This window comes from Furipterus horrens, unplaced genomic scaffold (assembly GCF_987537825.1).
Source record: "Furipterus horrens unplaced genomic scaffold, mFurHor1.1.pri manual_scaffold_5, whole genome shotgun sequence".
Classification (NCBI taxonomy): Eukaryota; Metazoa; Chordata; class Mammalia; order Chiroptera; family Furipteridae; genus Furipterus; species Furipterus horrens.
Window position 1 is genome coordinate 24,840,839 of NW_028327175.1, and position 7,979 is coordinate 24,848,817.

A 7,979-nucleotide genomic window follows, 5' to 3' on the forward strand; every position below is an offset into this window, starting at 1 on the left:
TGGGAAGGCAAGATCTAGCTTCTTCAGTCTCTGTGGTTGGGGCTGGCAAAGGAGAAGTGAGTTAGGAAGAGCTGTGGGGTTGGCATAACATTTATGTGATACACAATAATAAGGACCCATGGCAGGTGAAGCTATTTTCCCTATGCCAGTGGAAGGGGCCACTCCAGGAAGCATAGACTTCATTTGTCTTGTGCACATTGAAATCACTCAATAAATATTTTCAGAATGAATGAATGCATGAGTCAATGACAAGAGCTATTGGAAACTCATTAATGGTATGATCTATCCTTTTCTGGACAAGACACCAACAAATGATCCTTTGGTTCATTCTGTCACAAGCATATGTTTGCAATATAGTCTTTCCTATAAGTCAGCCAGGCAACTGAGCAGCCTGGTGTCAAGGAATAGACAAGAGTCACACAAGGTAACTATGCTATTCATTCAGCTTTTATTGAATGCAGGTTCGCTCAAAGTACAACATCAACATACATTAATATCCTGTTTACATTCTAACAGTCTAAGAGAATTATAACACACGCGCGCACACACACACACACACACACACCCCAATCAATGGGGGAAAATGGACCTGAGTCCCAGTGTCTCAGTCTGCAGGTCCAGGAGACAGCACGGTGGGTGAGGAAGTTGTCAGCGTCTTGCAGGGTAGGATATCCAGAGCCAGGTGGGCAGCAGGGCAGATGAAATCCTCAGTCCAGCAGGTCTGAACCTCCGGTGGCTGATGCCAAGGGAAATCAGCACAAAATGGAACAACGCTCTGGTGTGTGGAGCTTGGCTGTCTCAGCAGTGTTCTGGAGCCTGCCTCAGTCATACCTGAAAAGGGTGTGCTCCGCCCTTCTGGGTCTCTTGGTAAGTGTCTTGGCAGCCCTGATGGCAAGTGGGTAATATTTTAGAACCTTGGATTACCTGGCTCTCGAGTTACTGCCCCTCCATCTAATGTGTTTTCTTGGTTCAGCACAGCAGTGGACATGCAGGGTGGGTCAGCTCAGCCCCCTTCTTTTAGGAAATACTCACCATTCCCTGGTTCCATGATGTCTTAAAGGGGATGCCAATCACAGGGCCCATTAGAGCATCCTCATTGCTTCTGGTCAAGAAGAGGTCAATGACCCACAAAAAGCCAACAGGAACCCTCTCTGGATTTGGAATATAAACATTAGAATAAAGAAGTCACTTTTCACTAGGGTTTCTAGTATAGGGAAGGGAAAATAACCTTTTTCCTTTACTCATATTTGGTTTCCTAGCTGCAGTCCTCTGAATTACATGGGTCAAAGACAGATTAACAGGAGAAACACAAACAGAAGTTTATTAACAAGTGCATTACTCATATATATGGAAATACCCAGCAATGAGTGACCCAAAGAAATGACTAGAATTTGGGTTTATATACTATCTGAGGTTAAACAAAGAAAAGGAGTGTGAGGCTTCTGGGCCAGGGAGGCAAGTTATGGGAAGATGAGCAGGAAAAGTATAGTAAACAAGGTTTGTTTAGTAAGGTTTGTTATGCATATAGTAAGGTTTGCTTAGTAGTGTTTGTTATGGAGAAGTGGGTGCCTTCTCCATTGAGAAGACTTAAGAGTCCTCCTCTTCCTGGTACAGGAGAGGGAGACAGTTTGACAAATAGAAATTTATAAATATGAATTTCCTTTACAAAAGGACAACTTGTGCCTTGTTTTTAGAGCTTTTCATGTGTCTGCTGATTCTCAACAGTCTTTAGCTTAAAAGAATCCTTTTGCCAAAGAGGCATATTTTGGGGTGGCATGTTCTGGTACCTTTCATTTGTTAGGAAGAATCTTTGGAGAGTGGCCACCGCCATCTCACAGTATGAAGTGTGATGCTAGGTTGACCCAGGCTATGGAGACAGAGACAGAGAGCCTTGATAACACCACTGAGCACGGCCAAGGAAGTCCCTGGATGACAGCAGGGCAGTCAGTCTAGAGATCAGTCAGTCCAGTTGACACAGGAAGCCAGAGGATTATGAAAGGGAGGACTCCAGGAAGAAAAATGGAATTGGTTATGCATTAATGCATTTGAGCATTTGGAAAATAACATGGTAAGTACCCAGGAAAGCTGATGGCATGCTCGGTAAAATAAATAAATATGGGTACCTAGAAAATTAAGCAAGTGAAGAAAAAGGAGGCAATAAACTCCAAGAAGAACAAACAGTTGTACAAGAAGGGAAACATCCTGTTTCTTGGCTCAGCAATAAGCAATATTGACATAGTTATAATAAGCTTAAAACATTGGAACTACCTTATTGGTAGAATGAAATGAGATAAAAATGAGGGCACAAGTAGCAGAGACAAATTTTAATCTTGTAACAGGAAGTCAAATGATAATGTCTAAAATGATAAAGAGTAGAAAAGGCATATCACTTAGATATATTAAAAGAACTACCAGCTGAACTAGGAAAAGGGTTGACATTTTAGAGCAAGAAGTTTGGGAGTTTTGCTGCTGTTTAAAAGCAAAACTATGTAGTTTTTAAAACCATAAGTACTTACTACTTTATGTATATAGTATACACATATAGTAAGTAAATATAAAATGACATATATTATTATTTTGTATATAGTAAATATATATACATATATATTCATGTTATAGTTTTCCAAAATGTACATTTCAAAAAAGTATATATTAAAATATAAGGTAATCAGTAGTTCCCGAGAAACCATAAAGGTATCAAGACCTTTATAATATTTTTAATTTAATCTTTATTGTATTTTTTTCCATTACCATTTAGTCCCCTTATACTCCCTCCCCCTAGCAATCACCACACTGTTGTTCATGTCCATGAGTCCTTTTTTCTTTATTGCTTAATCTCTTCCCCCCTAGCCTCCCCTATTCCATCAAAATGAGTCAGCAAATATAAACACAAGAAACGAAGAACGTATACGTCCTTCAAACACAAGTCTCTGTGCATACAGAGAAATTTAATGATATAGTGAGAAGTCAAGGGAGGGAAAAAAAGGAGTTTTCATTAAAAGAAACCTCTTTATGACAAAATGGCCCAGCAATGCAAGGAAGTGTCTTTATCTTGACAGTGGCCCAGGAACTCCAGCTAAGGGGGAGGTAGCCTGTGAGCAGGCAGGAACAGGTTATAGCCCCACGGCCTTTAGAACATCATGTTCAAGGGCAGAGCTGAGATCTCAGCACATAAAATGTTAAACATCTTAAAAATAATAGCTACAAATGTGTGCGACCTCCAGAACTTTGAGGGGGTTTGATTTAGGCACTCCCCCCTGCCCAACCCCAGGTCTAGACCATCATCTCTAACCTCAGCAGGAGGAGCTTTTCCACCAGGAGACCACAGGAGGACAAAAGATCTGAATAACAATGGCAGTTCCATCCTCTGGAGTATGGCTTACTCACTAAAATATAAATCAGGACCACATGGTTATAAGTGATGGAATCCCAGTCAAAACTAGCACATATTAAAAAGAGAATTAATTGACTCCATTAATTGGGAAGTCCAAGGGGTACCTCTGGCTCCAAGTATAACTGTTTCCCAATGTAATTACTCTCTTGGTCTCTGTCTCAGTCTCTACCTCTGTCTGTCCCTCAGATTCAGACTCATGTGATTTTTAACATACACAATCACCAAAGAAGATTCTCTCTTCCCCAGCAGCCATAGAAATCTTAGAGAATGGGTTGTGGTCCCATAGTGGACACCACACACACATATATATATATGCTCATACATGCACACACGCACACACACACACACTTCTGGAACAATCATTGCATGGACTCAGCCCAGATCATGAGCCCAGAGGAGGGGTGGTGGGCCCTTGGTTTAACAGTCCCTCCAGTGGGGGACAAACAGTTCCCAAACTGGACAGGCCTGTCCGTGACCACAGGAGGGGAAGGAATCATAGGCAGGCAAAAACTACAGAAATCTATGTTCCTAAAAAAATGTAACTTAAGTTTAACTATGACTTAAGCATAATTATATACTTAATAGAGTGCTATTGTCACATTAAGTAATTATCACTCCTTACCAGGAAATCAGTGAGATCCATTGCCAGGAACAAGCCGCTATCCTGGGCCTTTTCAGGTTTCCTCCTTTTGTCAATCTAACCCCGTGGCACTCGCTAATTCCCTCTTCATTCTCATAAAATACTATTCCCGGTCATCTTCAGAACTCTTTCCTGCTCATACTGCAGCCTGAGATTTCTCCCTCTCTCTGTCAGCAGTTACTTAGGGTACGCAGTTGAGCTTCATTTACTGCATTTCTCTAAGCCTTGCTCTGTCTGTTCTTGTGAGCTTTTGCCAGGAAACCTGTAAACGCTAGAATATAGGAAGTCAGCTTTTCCTCAAAGATTTTTGAAAATATTGAGGTCATTGGTTTTGGGATAAGGCAGGTAGATCCTGTGATTTCCCGTTTATGTTCTTGGATTCACGATGGCAGATTTCCAGTGGTGGCCACACACTATTTCTCACCCCAGTGACATTCTACAATGTGGAGTCATACCTTTTCTTGGATCTGGACATCTTGTGACTTTGTTGACCACACACAGTACTGTGGAAGTTATGCTGTGTGTCACAGAAGGTGATGCCATTTCCCCTTGTTCTCTGGGACACTTGCACTTGGCCCACCGAGGCGCCCCGCAGGAAGCGTGAGCAGCTGTGGCTGCCATGCTGGGAAGAACTCCTCTTATGTAGAGAGGCCCAGTGTGGGCACTCTGGGTGGTAGGCCTTCATCTTTGCTACTCCCAGCCCAGAATGAGAGTGAACACCTTGTGATGATGTCAGCTCCCAGCTGGCAAGCCACATCCAGCCTTTGAGCTTTCCGAGCTGAGGCTTCGTACATCATGGAGCAGAGAAAGGTTCCTGCTGTGCCTTTCCAAATTCCTGGCTCACAAAATCCATGCCCGTAATGGAACAGGAGTAGTAGCTTAGGCAGCAAGGGTAACAATTACTACTGTCTGAACAACCACCCCAAGGGGCAGACCCAGAACTTAAAACATAATGAAATTGTCCCATAGTTCTGTGACATCTGAAGGAATCCTTGTGGAGAGTTACCAAGATTCATAGCCTGTGGATATGCAGAGCTCAGGGGCTCTGGAGTGAGTCTCATTCTACACGCAAAGAAACTGAGTCCATGACCTGGAAACTAGGTCAAACAACAGTCCTTTTCATTAGGAAGCAGAAGCCTAGTGATCTAAATCATGTCAATCCAGGTTGGCTGGAAGAGTATAAATTAGAGGCAGATGCATTTCACTACCTAATGCCTTCAACAAGGAAGGACAACTAGAATGTTCATTAACCATTCTTGTCTATGCTTCCATTTCAATATTAAGAGCTACTTGAGGTAGTACTTTAGGCATGAAGCTACCTGGGCCAAAGTGATGAGTTTGCTCTTTGTGTGGGCCATTTGCGTTCCTGGGCCCAAGGTGAGAAATTCAATTTGTACACCACAGGTTTCCTGTCTTGGAAATGCATGTATCAGCTCACAGAATGAGCTGAGCAGGGAGCCAGATCAGCTTTGTCAGTAGGTCCTGACACTCTAAGGTCAGACTCTGAGCATGAACCCTCGGTTCACCACTGACTCACTCTGCAACCTTGGGCAAGTCGTTCAGCCTTCCTGAACCTTGAGGTCTCATGTGGAACACCAGGATCAGCCTAGTGCCTCTCTTGCTGGGGTGGAATGACGTTGTGCATGTAAAGGATAGAAAGCTTGCCTGACACATGGCAAGCAATAATCATGTGGGCTATAATATGATATGACGTAATGTTATGTGGTCAATACATACCCATGTTCTCCTGTAAATCATAATAGTGTCATGGTTAAGAGAGGCAGGCTTAGTATCCAGAGCGCCTGGGTTCAAAGACTGACTCTACCATTTGGTAGCTAGGTGGCCTTGGCTAAGTCACTTAAGTTCTTTATTGCCTCAGTTTCTAACTCTGTAAAATGGGGACAACAGCAGTACCTACTCATAGCAGTGACTAGAGTTAACTTGTGAAAGCCTGGAGCCCAGCCTAGCACATGATAATAAATGTTAGTTATTTTTACTATAAACAAGCCCTCTGTTTTACATTTTGAAGCCTTTCCTGACTCTTAATAGCTAGGAGGTTGCTGTTAGATCTAAAGGAACTGACTTACATTTAAGGCCAAAGATGAAGGTGGTGATGGTGGGACCCTGGCTTCCATCCTGCAGGTCTGAGGTCACGAGGCTCCTGAAACACTGACTGAAACTGCAAGTCTCACACTTGGTTCCTTCGTGAGCATTGTCACTGACTTAAAAATGACACACTTTTCCATTCAATAGTCGCAAAAACCCCATAGTCATGCATAAACTATCATAATATTTAAATTGGTGCCACATAACACAAAGCCAGGCTCAAAAAAATCCAGACCCCTGACCCTTTAGGGAGGTAAGGTCCCACAATTGACCCCCTCTCTTCTCCCTCTTCCCATGTCCCTCTTTTTTTCTTCATCTTTATTGAAATATGATTGACTTATACAACGAGTTGATCTGATATACTTATATGCTGCAAAATGTTACTACTACAGGTTAGCTAACACTTCCATCACGTCACATCATTACCATTTCTTTTTTGTGGTGAGAACATCATCTCCCCTCTTTGCTGACAGAGTTGATACCTTTGCCCTACTCCTTTCCATCTTCCACATTTCTTCTTTATCCCTCCGAACTAAAGAGAACCCTTGAATAAGGCCATTGCTTTCCTGATCCATTTAGAGAGCGGTCAGGGAATTTCTCACCATCTCACATGTCACACTCGTTCAGGAGGGTAGAGAGCTCGGTCCCAGAGACAGAGATGTAGGGTGGTTAGCAACAGCCTCCTGAATCACTTCTGAATGGGGAGGGTGTGGAACCCAAGTTTCATGTGGTTTTCACTCTCAGGTTGGCAGCTTGAACTTCTACCTCTTGGTAAGCACACCCACGCCCAGCTAGTTAACCCTTATCTGCTCCCCAGGGAGAAGCTATTGTTCTGGCCCTGCCATCTGTCCTTTGCCAGGAGAGCAGCTTGGGCAAACAGACGTGGTGGGCAGGTGGGGCAGGAAAGAGCCCGAATTACCCCTGACTGAAAACACAAGATAGTGATGGAGGTGCTCAGGCTGATATACAGGAGGGTAGGAGCAGGGGACAGAGTCTCCCCTGCAGGGCCCACAGGAAGCCGGGGGAGGAACGGCGCTCACCACACTAGGCAGCCATTGGCTCTAACAGGTTTGCTTTGAAGCCAAGTCTCACAACACATTTCAGCAGCCACTCAAAGAGAAGCTGGAACATCAATTGTGGGATAAGTGTTGCTCTGTCCTGTTGCTAGATAGCCTTATAGTTAAGCATGGAGATTTTTCTTTTACCACTTTTTCTTTCTTTGCCTCCTTTAAAAAACATATAACAGTAGTCAGTGGCCATATAAATTCAGTTTTGCCTTTGGGGGTTGATTTGAGGCTTGTTATGGCAAGTTGGGCTCAGTCCTGAGTCACTCTTCCGCCCCTCAGCTCCTGTGGCTGCCTCTTACAGGACACAGACAAAGCTCAGAACAACACGGACTCTAATGCCTTCTTTGCTTCTTGAAGATCTTTACCTCTACAAGTGAAAGGCTTGAGAGTTAGAATGACGTGGTGCTTGTACTAACAACAATTTGAGGATTTTCTGGTGGAATTCACTTGTGTAACTTGAGAGGTCTGAGGTCAATGGTCAGCCTCCTGTGATTTGCAGAAACTGGAGGAGTCCAAGTATCAGGTCATTCCTGGGTGCTTGGCTTCCTGGGAGAGCCCCACAGACCTTCCGCTTCTGCTAGGGCGGTGTGCCGTGTCTGCTGATGAAGAAAAAGAAACGGGAGAAGAAACTCAAGGTGCACCAATCAAGGGGAGGGAGCCGGGCAAGACTCAGCATATGGGTGTCCCTTCTCCCTCGTCTGGGCCAGGTTGACAGAAGTGCCATTTCTCCAAGTGTTAGACTGTATGGAAAGGGAAGGGACCAGACTCACCT

The 7,979-nt window shown here is 43.8% G+C and overlaps 1 long non-coding RNA gene across 1 annotated transcript; it reads right to left on the bottom strand.

Moving 5' to 3' along the window:
* Nucleotides 1-550: 550 nt before the first annotated feature.
* Nucleotides 551-6,815, bottom strand: LOC150008291 (uncharacterized). The gene is made up of 3 exons (XR_016511288.1): nucleotides 6,743-6,815; nucleotides 1,033-1,151; nucleotides 551-885 (listed from the first exon to the last, which is right to left on the bottom strand). It is a non-coding gene; the product is annotated as an uncharacterized LOC150008291 (long non-coding RNA).
* Between the last annotated feature and the right edge of the window lie 1,164 nt (nucleotides 6,816-7,979).